This window comes from Chlorocebus sabaeus, chromosome 12 (assembly GCF_047675955.1).
Source record: "Chlorocebus sabaeus isolate Y175 chromosome 12, mChlSab1.0.hap1, whole genome shotgun sequence".
In the NCBI taxonomy this organism is placed as follows: Eukaryota; Metazoa; Chordata; class Mammalia; order Primates; family Cercopithecidae; genus Chlorocebus; species Chlorocebus sabaeus.
This window is the reverse complement of record NC_132915.1, coordinates 109,103,486-109,119,635: the sequence shown is the minus strand read 5'-3', so window position 1 is coordinate 109,119,635 and position 16,150 is coordinate 109,103,486. Positions and strand designations below refer to the sequence as shown.

At 48.6% G+C, this 16,150-nt stretch overlaps 1 pseudogene; it reads left to right on the top strand.

Moving 5' to 3' along the window:
• The first annotated feature begins 260 nt into the window (after window positions 1–260).
• Window positions 261–14,757, top strand: LOC140713122 (SH3 domain and tetratricopeptide repeat-containing protein 1-like; annotated as a pseudogene).
• Window positions 14,758–16,150: the final 1,393 nt, after the last annotated feature.

Genomic DNA, 16,150 nt, shown 5'->3' with positions numbered 1-16,150 from the left:
CCTCGTTTTTAATTTCCTTCATTAGAGAAAAAAAAAAAATGCAGGTTGAATATCCCTCATCCAAACTGCTTGGAACAAGAAGTACCTCAGATTTTTTTACATTTTTGGATTTTTGAATATTTGTATTATACTTGCTGGTTGAGCCTCCTGAATTCAAAAATCCAGAGTCAGAGCTGTTCCAATGAACATTTCGTTGAGCGTCACGTCGGCACTCAAAAGTTGTGGATTTCAGAGTTTCTGGTTAGGGAGACTCATCCGGTATGGGTGCTGGATTGTCGCAGGAGTTCCGGACCAGAGGTTGGGTGACTAGGGTTTGGTTTTCGCTTTGTTACTAAACAGGCTGTTTTCTTCCATAAGCTCAGCTTTAGATCCCCCGGTTGTCAAAGAAGGGAATGGGCCATCTGATGTTTAAGGCCTCTGTTCTGACTTGGAGACAGCTGGCTTCAGTTCATCTTCCTTAGGAGTGGACAAAGAATATGGGAATTTTGAAATTGTTAGTCAACATCTACAGGGTCGTTTCAGCCTGGTTTTGGGTAAAGGTCATCTTTAGTGAGCCCAGGGAGAGACAGCAGTTTAGCTGTCAGCTGAGAGGGGTAAGTGGTCCTATTAAATTTCCTCTGTGTTAGTGAAAGCATTGTTAAGGGTCACAGCGTTAGTGGAGCTGGCTAGAAAGAGTAGGGGAACTCACTGTTACAGGTTATATTGAATGTCTTTTCAGTCACTAAATGCTTTTTATGATATGTTTTTCAGGATTTCAGTGTTGTATGATTTCTCTGTGTTAAGCACAGAAAATTTAACATCAGTAAAAAAGAATGCTCTTTCTTTTTTTTTTTTTTTCTTTGAGATGGAGTTTTGCTCCTGTCACCCAGGCTGGAGTGCAATGGTGTGATCTCAGCTCACTGCAACCTTGGCCTCCTGAGTTCAAGCGATTTTCCTGCCTCACCCTCCTGAGTAGCTGGTATTACAGGTGCCCGCCAGCATGCCCGGCTAATTTTTGTATTTTTAGTACAGATGGGGCTTTGCCATATTGGCCAGGCTGTTCTTGAACTTCTGACCTCAGGTGATCCTCCTGCCTCTTCTTCCCAAAGTGCTGGGATTACAGGTATGAGCCGCCATCCCTGGCCTTGAATGTTCTTTCTATGGGAATCTACGAAAGCCAGCTTTTGAGTCTAGTGGCAGAAAACCTCTTCTTCATTGCTTAGCTGTGCTGTGAGCTTGGAGGGCTTCAAGCCCAGCTGAAAAAGCTGTAGTATTTTATGTCAGTTGGCTGTCTTGGAGAACCTCATGAGCACTGGGCTGGAGTGATACTGTCAGAGTTCATGAGCTATTTGAGGCTCTCAACGCCTAGATACTGGGGTTGCCCAAATAAATCGGCTGGACTCACTATTTCTCTCGAGAGTTGGGGGGTGGAAAATGCTGTGGTCTTAACTCTGCTCTTAATTTTACAGTGCTATTATTAATGGTAAGAATGATTTCATACATTTACATTTTGCTTTGTAATTCACAGACAATTTTAAAATCCATTATCTGATTTTATTCCCTCAGCAGTTCTGTGAAAAAGGCAGAGCAGTTTTCATATCTTCTGTTTTCCTATGATTCTCTTGTGGCTCACAGAAGCTAAGAGCCTTCACCAAGGTCATAGGGTGAATGAGTTGCAGAGCTGGAAGTAGAGGTTCAGGCTTCTAGTGACCCTGTTTCTTCCTTGATAGCTCGCTCTGGTGGCGCTATGCTCAGGTAACTGCACATGCTCGGTTTGGTCTTTTGTAAATCCCTGCCCCATTTCGGGGGAGGTTCTTGGGAGGCTTCTATTCATTTTAGAGCATTTAAGTATCTTGTCTCTCCCTCTTCCCAGAGGCATGAGCATTTCTGCAGGCTCCCAGGCTGGCCCTTGTGCGTGGGGGTGTCTCCTGCCTCCACATTGCTTGCATGCCCCCTTCTGAAGGTGCTTTTCCCCGCATGGAGCCCCCTCGTGCCTGCCTCCACACTGCAGGCGGTTCGGTAAATGTTCCTGACTCAACATCGTTGTTTTCTAGAAATGGGACGGGGTACGGATGCCAAGTTCTTTTCTGTGTGAAGGCTGCGATTGTATCATCTTGCCTTCCCCGTGTGTGCTCCTTGACGGTGTTGCTGTGCTGCGGTCATCTGTGTTCCCTAGGGTGCCTCCCTTGGAGTCCCGGCCATAGCAGACATGCAGTCAGTGTTCATGGCCTAAATGAGAGGAAGGCCAACAGAGCCATTAAATCTGGAAAATGACAAGTGAGGGAAAGGAATTTTTATTGAAGGCATATGAAAAAGAAATCTTTTTAGAAAAGTTGACCTGTTTCTCAACTGGAGTTGAATTTCAGCTCAGAAAAGCAGCTGTGTGCCCAGAGGACTTTGGGATTTCAGTTTGTGACAGATGAATTGAATTTGTTGTTGTATGAATGTATTATCCTTTTGTGGTTTTATTAGGGCTTTCTCCTAAATGGAATCGATTTTTCTATAAAAATCACACTTCCTTTCTGAGAAGTGTAACACTAATTGTATGGGATGGTCTCCCAAAAGATTACCTGCCAGGAACCAAACACACTGCCTCAGACTCACGTCCCCTGGTTTCTGCCTGTGCAGCTGCAGGGCAGAGAGGCACGCTCGAGCTGAAATCAAGACGCATGTCTGCATCTTCTCTTTCTTGACGGCTGTTTCGTCTCTGAGCTGGCCTGCCTTCAACGTCTAGGAGCTTGGTGGGTGGAGACACATTACGATATGGAGGAGGGATATGGTGTTGCCACAGCCAGGAGACTGGCTGAAGTCTCTGTTCTCTTCCTGCTCACTGCTCTGACTTTGTATGAGTCACATGTGTAGGGCTGTGCCCAGTGGCTTACACCTGTAATCCCAGCACTTTGGGAGTCTGACCTGGGAGGATCTCTTGAGCCCAGAGTTTGGAACCAGTCTGGGCAACATGGTGAAAGCCCATCCCTACAAAAAATAAAAGTTAAAAAATTAGCCAGGTGTGGTGGCTCATGCCTGTAATCCCAGCTACTGGAGAGGCTGAGGTGCGAGAATCACTTGAGCCCGGGAAGTCGAGGCTGCAGTGAACCATCATCACGCCACTGCGCTCCAGCCTGGTCAGAGCAAGACCTTGTCTCAAAAAAAAACAAAAACAAACAAAAACCCATGTGTAATAGTGGCAGTAGTTAACTTTTGAGAGTTTGAAGAAAAGTTCCTAAATCACCTGTGACCATGGACAACTTACTTAGCCGTTCTATGCCTCAGTTTCCTCATCTATGAAAAATGAGAGAATATGGTACTGATCTTACAGGACTTCAATGAGAACTAAACGAGATCAAACTCAGAGCCTGGCACCTCGTGAGTGCACACTCAATGTTATTATTTCAACATTTTAGAGGAAAAAGAATGCTAATGGGTCATTATGGCTAAACATAGTCTGTCACTGATGTTACTCGTGGTATTGGAAGGAACTTGAATTCCATATAGATAGTGTGATGGAGAAAGTATTTTGGACATTGGCAGTGTTGATTCAAAGAATAAAGGACGTGTCTGTCCTGTATGGAGAGCCGTTTCCACTTGTTTCTTTAAATGCTATGGGAAAAGCAGTCGACCCTGTGCTCTCTGCCGGACAGCTTCAGTCTCCGTGTATTGATTTGGCCAATTGTCGCTCGCTGTCATCATGGCAGCAGCAGTTGAAGGGACAGCTTGTTTTGATTTGCATTTTTGGGTGTTTGTGCTATTTATAGACAATTAAGACATGGAAGCCTGTTTATGGCAAGTTGGCAAATTCAGCAAAACATGGAAAAACCTGTTAACACAGTTTGCACTTGTGTGGGCACAGAGCAGTCAAATAAACACACATGTTTTCCTGTATTTAAAACTCTCTGGAAAAAAAAAAAAAAAAAAAGACATTAAACCATTGCCCAGATGGCTTCTAGAGCTAGAGCTTTTTCCTTGAAGTACATGAGTATGGCTGTCAGACATCTGAAACCCGAAGCCATCTTAAAACAACATTTTGATGCTACCCCCTATCCGCCCTTTTTTTCCATTTGTAAGGGACAAGGATCCAGGAAGGAAAGTATCAGCTTACAAAGGCTTTTGTTACAATTAGTTGTTCATGTTCTTTCTTTTGGTATCTTATTCTCTGTTTATATATTTTTTTTAATTTTTACTTTTTTTGAGACAGAGCCTTGCTCTGTCACCCAGGCTGGAGTGCAGTGGCACGATCTCGGCTCACTCCAAACTCTGCCTCCCAGGTTCAAGTGATTCTTGTGCCTCAGCTTCCTGAGTAACTGAGATTACAGGCGTGTGCCACCACGGCCAGCTAATTTTTATGTTTTTAGTAGATACAAGGTTTCGCCGTGTTGGTCAGGCTGATCTTGAACTCCTGAACTCAGGAGATCTGCCTGCCTCAGTCTCCCAAAGTGCTGAGATTACAGGTGTGAGCCACCGCGCCCAGCCGCTGTTTCCATTTTGTAACGTTAGCGTCACCACAGAGTAGGGTGGCTAGGGGTATTCTTCTTTCCTCTTTCCTGCTGTATTTTCCTCTATAGCATTGATCACTCTTTAACATACTTTTTGGTTGTCTATCTCTACCTACAAAAATATATCTTCCCTGTTATATCACCAGTGCCTGGCACATAGATAGTCAATATTTGTTGAATGAATGAATGAATGAATGGGCTGAAAGAACCTTATTCTTCTTTCTTCTGTCACTTCACACCAAATGCTTTTGGAAAATGCTATGTGAACAGGGATAGTAAGCAGGAGAGGTTACACACATGGCTGTGAGATAGCCCATCATCCTCCGATACCTGTCTGGAAGGAGGTGGAGTACTTGAGTAGAAATGATACAAGATAATTTCTTCAGGAAATCAGCCAAGTGTCACAGTTTTTCACATAGGCGTGTGATGTTTGTGTATGTGTGTATGAAGAGCTGTCGTGGCCTAGAATCACAGGCCTTTAGATCCCTTGTACAGATAGAAAAGTAAAGGCGGAGTCCCAGGAATGCTGTAGCCCACCGAGGTAAAGTCCCTGTCTGCACTTCTCAGTGTCCGGTCACTTCTCACTGCACTCCCCTCTTTACTGCTAAAGCCACCTTCCCTGACTCTGAATGTGTAACTACGAGGGAGAAAATGTACTCCAGGTTCACAGTTTGTGGAGAAAAAGCCCAGTAGCTGAAAATAATGTTCACAAAGTTTGTACCTAGAAAAAGTGGCCATTTCTATCATGTCTTTGAATTTCCCTGTTTCTCATACATTTTATAAACAAGACAGTAGATGCAGATTCAGGAACAGCAACTTTAGAGCAAGGGGTAAAAAATCAAACCTACAGCATTCCAGTTTCTGTTTTCTTCTCAGTTTAGGGCTGAGGCACTTTAGCTTCCTGTCTAAGGGACTACTCAAATCTGATTAGAAGCCATTGTGGGCTGGTAATTATCCATAATTTTAGGAAGACAGATGCAGCACCAACTCTGTTCTCTAATAGCAGGCTTATTAATTTTAAATTTGTATGGCAGGAGAATCAGATGGCGAGGTAGGATAAGCGTTCAGATGCTTGGTCATGGATAGCTTTTTACTTCCACGTATCACACGGGGATTTGGGACCCGGGAAGCCCGCTGAGAACTGATGATTATCTGTCCCCTAACCAGCTGGGTTCTTTTTCATCCTGAGCTCAGAAAGATTGCTCCTACTGCAGCCAGGGAAGACAGGTTGTTGACTGGTTAGAAATCATGGCAGGTTATTTTCTCCACCCGCAGTTCGCAGTTGGAAAGCAGAGCTATCAAAAAGTTGTCTCTGTTGTATTTCAAATCTGGGTGTTTAAAAAATTGTGTAAGCAATTTAAGCATTTCTTTAACAGTAGTTGTGTGTGTTCTTGATGCGAATGAGAGGTGTATTCCCTTGTAAAATCCCTGGGACTTAATAGGAAGATGTGAGCCTTAGAACAGAAGTTGGTTTTCTAGATGATCACGTAGATATGATGCTGAGCACTAGACAAAGATGTTGATTGAAGCGATTTAAAAAAATTTTGTCTGAGTTCAGATTTTACACCAATATTTAGAAAATCAGCAAAAGAATTTGGAGGAATGTTCCCAGGCATCCGGTTCAGCCCCCTGCGCACATTGTCATAAAATCCGAGTGTGTGCACAGGGAGACGCATTCCTTTCTGTTCTCATCACTGGTCCTTCCCTGGCTCTGCACCTGCCTGTCATGCGCGTCCTTGTGAAGAGACCACCAAACAGGCTTTGTGTGAGCAATAAAGCTTTTTAATCACCTGGGTGCAGGCGGGCTGAGTCTGAAAAAGAGAGTCAGCGAAGGGAGATAAGGGTGGGGCCGTTTTATAGGATTTGGGGAGGTAAAGGAAAATTACAGTCAAAGGGGGGTTCTCTGGTGGTCAGGCGTGGGGGTCACAAGGTGCTCAGTGGGGGAGCTTTTTGAGCCAGGATGAGCCAGGAAAAGGAATATCACAAGATAATATAATCGCTTAAGGCAAGGACCGGTCATTTTCACTTCTTTTGTGGTAGAATGTCATCAGTTAAGGTGGGACAGGGCATTTGCACTTCTTTTGTGATTCTTCAGTTACTTCAGGCCATCTGGGCATATAAGTGCAAGTCACAGGGGATGCGGTTGCTTTGGCTTGGGCTCAGGAGCATGACATTGCCCTCTTCCCAACTTTCCCTACCTTTTGCCTCCTGTGCGGTTCTCTCACAAAGTGCATGGCCTCAGCCACAGCTTCTCTGTAGCTGCATCAGACTGTGGCGACAGGAGTGGTGGCTGCTGCAGGGCCTGCTGTCCCCACTGAGCCCAGTCCTTCTTGCCGCTGGAACCTGGTCACCATTTTGCACCGAAAGTATGTAATTCTACAGAATGAGAGCCCACATGCTCGGGATGGAGGTATCTTTATCACGGTGCTCTGCATATTTTAATCTTGGGTAGAAGGTATGGAAAAGTATGTGATACATGTGGTTTGATGTCAGAAGGACGTTGTGAACTTGACGTGGACTGAGGATGTTCAGGTGCAACAGGCACCCCAGCTTCATTAAATGAGACTTCTCCATCTCCCTGCCAGGCACGCACAGGTGTATGGCCCCATCTTATGTGTTATCCTTATCTAGAGTGCGCCTTGTCGTCATGCTTAAAGTTACATGATGATATTCTGCATCATAGAGTAGGTCTCAAACCGCATTCAACACAGAAATGTACTCTTGCTATTCTACATAGAAAATGCTTTCATAGACCAAGTGGGAGAGCAGTCCTAAAATCTGGGCTGGAATCACAGAAGGAAGGCTTTGGGAAACAACAGATTCCCTAGTCCAAAGCTGGTTTTTGGTGAACCTAGAAACAGGACCAAGAGAAGTGAATTTGCCTAAGGCCCTGACAGCGTCTCACGGTAGCATTTGAACCTAGCAGTTTCTTGACCTATTTCTTTAAATGATTAGTCATGCTTCCTCTGATTCCTATATAAACGTATTCCTCATTCATTCTTTTGTTTCAGTGAATTATTGCGGTGCTACCACATAACAGTATTTGAGTCAAAATGTGGCAGTTTTTATCCCGTTCCAAGGTTTTTAGTTGTACAGTTTGTCAAAGTTGTGCTTACAGTTTCTTGTTGGTTGCAAGGTGTCCTTTCAGAAGCCAACTGTGTGGTGTATTTACATTGATTGTTGGAGGTAGTTTGGTTAGAACCTACTTCGAGTGGCTGGCGTGGGCCTGGGGGACAATGACAGCTGCCTGCTTCATGGGCAGAAGTGAAGTGATTCCTTCCTGGGAAGTATCATCCTCCTGGCCACACTATCCAGCCCATTTCGTTTGTGTTGGTTTCCTCGCATCTGCATGTTTCTGGCTTCATGTGAGTCTCATTTATTTTAGCATATGACTTCAGGCTGTGGGGAAGAATGGCCATTTTAGCACAGAGATGCACACCAAGGAACAACTGGCTAAATGTGAGTGAAGACATTCTCAGGGGGGGATTCATTTCTTTTATTCTGTAACAGGCAGTCTGGGAAGCATTCTGGACATGTGGCCTGCACTGTCACAGTTCCTCCCTGCAGGATCGCAGATGTTTGGAGATTGTAGTGATAACTGTTATCATTGAGAATGTCATTCTCACAGGCTCTAATAAGTCAGGATTTATTCAGTGTTCATTTGTTAAAGACAACTGTATTTCTAGCCAAATCCATGGGAGACGTTTCTCCTGGCAGTGTTGCTGGGGGTATTCCCATGGCTTAGTCTTAGGGAAGCACACGCCTTTGAATACTGCTGAAGCTGTGAGTACCCAAAGCGCCCCGGAGTACTTTTGCCATATGGGGTGTTAGTCACTGATACACGTCTCAGTCAGACCTGATGGATTCTTGACCCCTTCCTTTCTTAGTTTTTTATTTTTTATTTCTTATTTTTGTTTCTTAAGAGCACAACCCCTCAGGTGGCCACCATGAATCTCTGGTGTTTTCAGTTGACTGCAGCCTATTTGCCATCTCTGGTTCAAACATACTCGAAGCCTGATGATGTTTGCCTCTGTTGTTCTGCTGTGTGACCTCCGCGCCCGCAGGGTTCAAGACTGTCAGAGCTGGGAGCCACCTTCACAACTACCAGGGTTTCCGGAACCTCCTTTATCTAGCCCTGGGGATGGAAGAGATGTCATCAGAGGTGAAGGCTTATTAGGTTTACATGTCATTGATAACGAATGAGGTTTTCTTTTATGTAAGGGGAGCTTCTTATGACGTGCTTTAGTAGGGTAAAGAAGCTTTTGAGGTTTGCTTTCTCTGGAAAGATAATTTGTGATCCTGCTGTTGCTTTCAACGAAAATATAATTTGCAAACCAGTGCATGTTGTATGACTGAGCACAGGCTGACAAATGGTCTTAACCCGTCCTTCACTCCGCCACTGTTTCTTGAATGGCATATGTGTGCCAGCTGCAGTAGGAACTTGCTAGGCTCCAGGACTAACCCTTATGAAATAGGGGTCCTGGAGGAAGCGAATGCATATAACGATAAACGTTTGAGGGGATATCAGAGGGGGTGTCTATAGGTGCAAAACTTGATTCATTCATTGCCCCATCTAGGAGGTTTTGTGTCTTAGCAGCGTGTTCCATAGCAACACATCCCTCTATCAAAATATTCATCATATTATTTTGAAATTCTCTGCTTAGGTGTGTGTTTTTCCGACTAAGTTTAGAACTGATTAAGGACAGGCTATGGGGTATGTATTATATATATATCTACACACACACATATATTTATATATATACACATTGCCATTGTAAATATACAATATATATTTATATATACACACATTACCATTGTAAATATATAATATGTATTTATATATACACACAAATATATATTTCTCCCTCTCTATACGTACAACTCACACATATATATACACATACACATATATATATGAAATACACACACACACACACACTTTTACTGCCAAGCACAGAAAGTCAAAACTCGGCAAGGGTTCTTTTAGTGTTCATGAAAAAATAGATGTGTTAGTTGAGAGCATCCTTAAGTTGCCAGGGGAAAGACAGGAAGGATTCACAAAGGGAGATAGTGTTTTTTTTTTTTTCTTTGTTTAACTCTTGAATTCGAAATAATCCAGACTTACGGAAAAGTTGCAAAAATAGTACAGAGAATTCCCATATCCTCTTCCCTCAGGTTCCCCAAACATTTCACCCCATTTGTACTTTCTCTCTCTGTGGATATAATTTTTTCTTTTCTGAAATGTTTGAGAGAGGAAGGTAGAATGCAGGGCAGGGTGAAAGGCGGAAGGAGAGAGGTGGGTTGGGAGGCTTTTTTTTTTTAACCTCCTGAGATGGAGTTTCGCTCTTGTCACCCAAGCTGGAGTGCAATGGCACGATCTCAGCTCACTGTAACCTCTATCTTCTGAGTTCAAATGATTCTCCTGCTTCAGTCTCCTGGATAGCTGGGATTACAGGCGCCCACCACCATGCTTGGCTAATTTTTTTGTATTTTTAGTAGAGGGGTTTCACCATGTTGGTCAGGCTGGTCTTGAGCTCCTGACCTCTGATGATCCACCTGCCTTGGCCTACCAAAGTGCTGGGATTACAGGCGTGAGCCACTGTGCCTGGCGATTGGAGGCTTTTGCAGTAACCCAGAGCGCTATGATGAGGGCTGGACCTGGTTGGAAATGATGAGGAAGGTGGGAAGTGGTTAGGTCTGGCATATATTTTGAAAGGAGAGTTTAAATGGGTTGGATGACAAGAGAGAGAAAAAGAAGTTTTAAGGATGATGTCAAGGATTTTGGCCTGAGTAACCGGAAGACTAGAGATGCTGTTATTGGAATCGGGAAGACTATGGGAGGAGTGGGTTATAGCACGGGGAATCAAAAGTGTGTTTTTGACATGCTAAATTTGAGGTCCAAAAAGGGATGTCAAGAAGTGTTGGCTGGGCACGGTGCCTCATGCCTGTAATTCCAGCACTTTGGGAAGCTGAGGTGGGCAGATCACCTGAGATCAAGAGTTCTAGACCAGCCTGATAATTATTAAAATCGATCATTGATGTTTACTAATGAATCATATTATTGCTCCTAATACGGTAGAGGGTGTACACCTACCTGTGATGTTGTTCCTAATATCCAGGGACAGAGAGCATGATTTTAGTTTTAATATCGCAGTAGATGTACACTCACCCTGTGACACTGATCCTAATATCCAGAGTGATAGAGTAAAACATGACTCCCAACATAGCAATGAATGGACAGCCACCCGGTGATATTGCTCCTAATATTCACAGAAGAAGCATATGATATTACTCCCAATATCCCAGGGAAGGTACAGCTCTTCTGTGATATGGTTCCTAGTATCTGGAGGGGGAGAGGATGATAATAATTCCAGTATCGCAGGCTGTGTTCACCCGCCCTGTGATATTGTTATTAATATCCTGGAAGGGAGAGGAAGATATGACTCCCCATAGAGCAGGAAGCGCACACCCAGCCTGGGATATTGTTCCTAATATCCATGGAGAGGAGAGGCTGATATTACTCCCAATATGGCAGGGGTTGTACATCCACCCTGTGATATTCTTCTTAATATTCCAGGGCTGAGAGGTTGATATTACTCCCAGTATCGCAGACACTGTACACCCCCGTGTGATACTCTTCCTGATATCCGGAAGGGGAGAAGATGGTTTTAATCCCCATATCGCAGGAGATGAACACCCACTCTGTGATATCTTTCCTAGTATGCAGGGGGAGAGGGGATAATATTATTCCAATATTGCAGAAGATGTACACGCCCCCTCCCGTTATATTGTCCTTAATATTCCAAGGCACAGAAGACGATGTTACTCCCAATATCGCAGAAAGTGTACAACCCCCAGTGATGTTGTTCCCATGATCCAGGAGGGAAGAGGATGATATGACTTTCAACCCTTGTACCCTGCAGTGCTCTCACCCTGCAACACCGACACCAGCTCAACCTGACATGGCACCAGAGGTGCTGGCTGGGGGTGTTCATTGCTTCTCTTTTCTCCCTTTCCAGGCTCAATAGAGGAAGCTGAGACTGAGCAGCCGCAGGAACAAGGTGGGTTTTGCCCGTGGCTCAGGCTTCCTCTGGTTATGAGCTGGGCCTTGGAGTAACACCGGGAGAGGGGACAGAGCTGAGTCCGGTGGGCATTGGATGCGGCTGTCACTCCTCTGTGGTGTGGGCTGGGGGCTTGGGGGACGTCGCCTGAGGTGGGCCTGAACCTCCCGTCTACTCTGACACTGGAGGCCGTGGGGTCCCACACTTCTTCCAATGAACATGTTGACCCCCGCCTGGTCCCCGACCGAGGCGGGGCATCCTTTCCACTGCTGGAGCCCACATGTAGCTGTGGGTTCCTTTTTCATGACCTGGAGAAGCTGCAGTTCACCCTGTGCTCTGCCTCAGAGATGGGAGGCCACACTGCCCTCAGTGGGTAGCAGAATTCAGAGCCTTAGGTGGCAGGGGCCTCAACTGAGGTCCCTGAAGGGTCTGCTCCTTCCTGAGGGGAGCCAGTGGGGAAGGGAAGGCTGTTGTAGGTTTGCCTCGAGGAGGAGGTGGTTGAACCCTCTGCCAAAGTCCCTGGAGCAAAGGCACGTGGCTCTCCAGCTGCCCCGGAGGTCAGAGTAGTGGCTGGGAGGGGCTGTGTGCCTCTGCCGGATGGGGGAGATTTCTTAGCTAATCTAGTGTAGTCAAGTCAGACATTTGCCTCTAAATCATATTTATTTATTTTTTTAATTCCAAGATTTTACAGATGAATAAGGAGACAGTTTGTATTGAAAATATTTTTTGCATGTGAGCTTGAAACAGAGAGTCTGTTTAAATATAGGTTTTTTCCTTCCCAGTAATGCCTCCTTTCATCCCAGATTTTCCAACAGGAAATGCGCTTGTTTGCTCACCTCTGGGAGGGGGCTTTGGCTAGGAACCCACCAAAGCCAGCAGGCATCAGTGGGCTGCTGGAGCAGGCTGGCCTTTGTTAACCCTTTAGGAACTGTGGGCTTCAGGTTTTCAGACCATCCAAGGTGAAGGTGGCCACAGGGACCTGGAAGATTTCCCGTCCTTCCTGCAGGGATGATCCGTTTCCCTGCACGGAGCTGGGTACATGGGTACAACACCCCTGTCCTGTGCCGTCGGTGGCTTTATGAATTTTGCATAGCAGCTTTTGAGCTGATCAATAGCTCTGATTGGCTGTTGAGGATTTCATGGATTCCTGTACCTCACCGGGGGGCCCAATACACTGACAAAAGTTACATTTGTGTGTGTGTGTGTGTGACTTGCAGGAATACCTCCACCTTGCCTGGGCCTGGAGCCACAGGAGACCCTGCCAAAGGTGAAGAATGTTCTGGAACAATGCAAGACCTGTCCAGGCTGCCCCCAGGAGGCAGCGTCCTGGGGTCTCTGTGCAGCATCCAGCAACGTGAGCTTGCAGGACCCTGAGGAGCCCTCCTTCTTCTTGGAAGCTGAGGACCACTGGGAGGACCCAGAGGCCCTGAGCTCACTGCTGCTGTTCCTGAAAGCCCCCGGGTACAAGGCCAGCTTCTGTGGCCTGTACGATGTGGCACTGCCATGGCTGAGCGGCATGTTCTGCAGCTTTAGCGACGAGGAGGAGCTGACTGGGTGCCTGGCATAGGCCTGAGGCGTGGCCAAGAAAGCTGGCTTCCTCATGGCCCTGGCCAGGCTCTGCTTCCTTCTGGGGCGGCTGTGCAGCAGGAGGCTCAAGCTGTCCCAGGCCCGGGTGTACTTTGAGGAAGCACTTGGGGCCCTGGAGGGCAGCTTTGGGGACCTGTTCCTGGTGGTGGCTGTGTACACCAACCTGGCCAGCATTTACCGGAAGCAGAACGGGAGAAGTTTACACAGGTGTTTCCCAAAGCCATGGCCCTGCTCCTGGGGACGCCTGGCCACATCTGCAGCACGGAGGTGGAGGGAGAGCTCCTGTAGCTGGTGCTGCAGCAGGTGGTGGGTGGCCAGAGCCTGCAGGCTGAGGCCCGGGCCTGCTTCCTGCTGGCCAGGCACCATGTGCACCTCAAGCAGCCCGAGGTGGTCCTGCCCTTCCTGGAGCGGCTGCTGCTTTTGCACAGGAACTCGGGAGCCCCAGAGGCTGCGTGGCTCTCAGACTGCTCCCTACTCCTGGCTGACATCTACTCCTGGCTCCTACTCCTGGCCGCAAGTGTCTGCCCCACCTGGTGTTGAGCTGTGTCAAGGTGGCCTCATTGAGGACACAGGACTCGCTGGCCGGCTCGCTGAGAAGCGTGAACCTGGTGCTCCAGAACGCCCTCCAGCCCCACAGCCTCCACATCCAGACTTCCCACTACCACAGGCGAGCACTGGCCTCCCTAACTCCGGGCACAGGCCAGGCGCTGCGCGGCCTTCTCCAAGCCAGCCTGGCCCAACTGTACAGCCACCGTGGCTACCACGGCCCAGCCATCACCTTCATGACACAGGCGGTGGAAGCCAGTGCTGTTGCCAGAGTTCGTGCCATCCTGGACTGCCTGGTGGCCCTGGCCTGGCTGCACGTGCTTCATGGACAGAGTCCGGTGGCCCTGAACATCCTGCAGTCTGTCCAGGATGCAGTGGTGGCCAGCGAGGACCAGGAGGGTGTGATTGCCAACATGGTGGCCGTGGCTCTGAAGAGGACAGGCCGGACGAGGCAGGCAGCTGAGGGCTACTACTGCTCCCTACGGGCGGCGTGGGACCCGGGCCAGCGGAGGAACCAGGCAGTGGTGCTGGCCAACTTCGGGACCCTGTGCCTGCACACGAGTGCCAGCAGGCTGGCCCAGCACTACCTCCTGGGGGCCGTGCGGCTGTTCTCGAGGCTGCCCTGCAGGGAGTGTGGCCGGGACTTCGCCCACGTGCTCCTGTAGCTGGGCCTCCTCTGCACCCGTCAGGGCCCGGCCCAGCAGGGCAAGGGCTACTATGAGTGGGCCCTTCTGATCGCCGTGGAGATGGACCATGTGGAGAGTGAGTGCCCCAGTTCCTCCTGTGCGCCTTCTGGGGCCACTCGGGTCAGGGCACACCTGGGGTTTGTGATTCAGAAACAAGTGTTGGATTTTCCACCATCGAAAGTGCTGAGTCATGGGCAGCAGCAGATGTTGGCAAGTGCCCTGGAGACAGGCGGTTCCCATGCAGGGCCAGGCCCTCTGTGCCCTACTGAGGCAGCCAGCTCTTCCTGGTTTGCCCAGGGACCATCCTGCCTTGAGCACTCAAAGTCCTACATGCTGGGAATTCCTAGACATAACCCTGGGATCAAGGCAGGCTCTGCTGTGATGGGACTTGGGGCCCCTCCATGAGCCAGGCCCTGAACACCAGTTCTTGTGCCCGTGTTATCTGCTTGGTGTGTTGGCAGCCTGCGCACCTGTCATCCTACTTGACAGAGGACACAGGGGCGGGTGATTGCCCAAAGCTGCAGAGCAGTTCATGCAAAAGCAGCTGGTTGTGCAGAGTGTGCCAGGCCCCACCCACAAATGGGGCTTGTGGGGTCCTCGGGTGGCAGAGACTGAGCCTAGGAATGTGAGCTTCAGGCCACAGAAGCTACAAAAGGGTGAGTGGCGTGATGGCGGGGCAGCACTTGGCCCTGGGTTAGGGAAGTCTCTTTAGTCAAGGACCAGAGAGTTGAGAGGATTTAGTCAAGTAATAGGTGGTGGATGAGGGACTGGTGGTGGGGGAGGGGCTGGTGGTGTAGCCTGTGTGAAGGCCCAGGGCTGAGCGAGTGGGGGTGAGTGAGCGGGGATGAGTGGGGTGTGAGTGGGGGTGAGTGAGCGGAGGTGTGATGGGAATGAGTGAGCATGAGTGTGAGCAGGGATGAGTGGGGTGTCAGCGGGGGTGAGTGAGTGGGGGTAAGTGAGCGGGAGTGTGAGCGGGGATGAGTGCGGTGTGAGCAGCGGTGAGTGAGTGGGGGTGAGCGGGAGTGTGAGCGGGGATGAGTGGGGTGTGATCGGGGGTGAGTGAGTGGGGGTGAGTGAGCGGGAGTGTGAGCAGGGATGAATGGGGTGTGAGTGGGGGTGAGTGGGTGTGAGTGAGTGGGAGCGGGGATGAGTGGGGTGTGAGTGGGGATGAGTGAGTGGGGGTGAGTGAGCGGGAGTGGGAGCGGGGATGAGTGGGGTGTGAGCAGGGGTGAGTGAGCAGGGCTTCTGCAGGGAGGTGCAGAGTTGGGAGTGGGTGGGTTGGGTGCTGGATGGTGAGAAGCTCTTCTGGAGAGCTAAGCAGGGCCTGGGGCCTCAGGCTGTGGCTTGGCCTTTTCCCCAAGAGCACTGGGGAGCCATGGAGTGCTATCGAACAGTCACTGCAGACTGAGCAGTGAATGGACAGTAGGTGGGCAGGGCTGTCCGAAATCTAGGCCACAGAGAATAGATGAGGAATTTGAGTCCAGGGAAATGGCTGAGACAAGGGATACTGTTGTGGGTCCCCTCTGTCTTGCAGCGCTTTGTCATGGCATAGTGAGACCACTCAGAAGTGTCTCTTGTGACCTGGACCAGAGCCCCAGGGGCTGTGACCAAACCTGCCCATTTCCAGCACAGGCCTGGCACCCACTCCTGGCCCTAGGAGGGATGAGATTTTGGAAAGGACCGTGTGAAGGGGCCCCGGTCCCACACATCTGCCCAAGGAGGGTTAGGGGGTTCAGACCCAGGCTTCTTCCCCAGGGGCATTCTCTGACTGGAAGGAGACCCTCCAGGAACCCAGCGC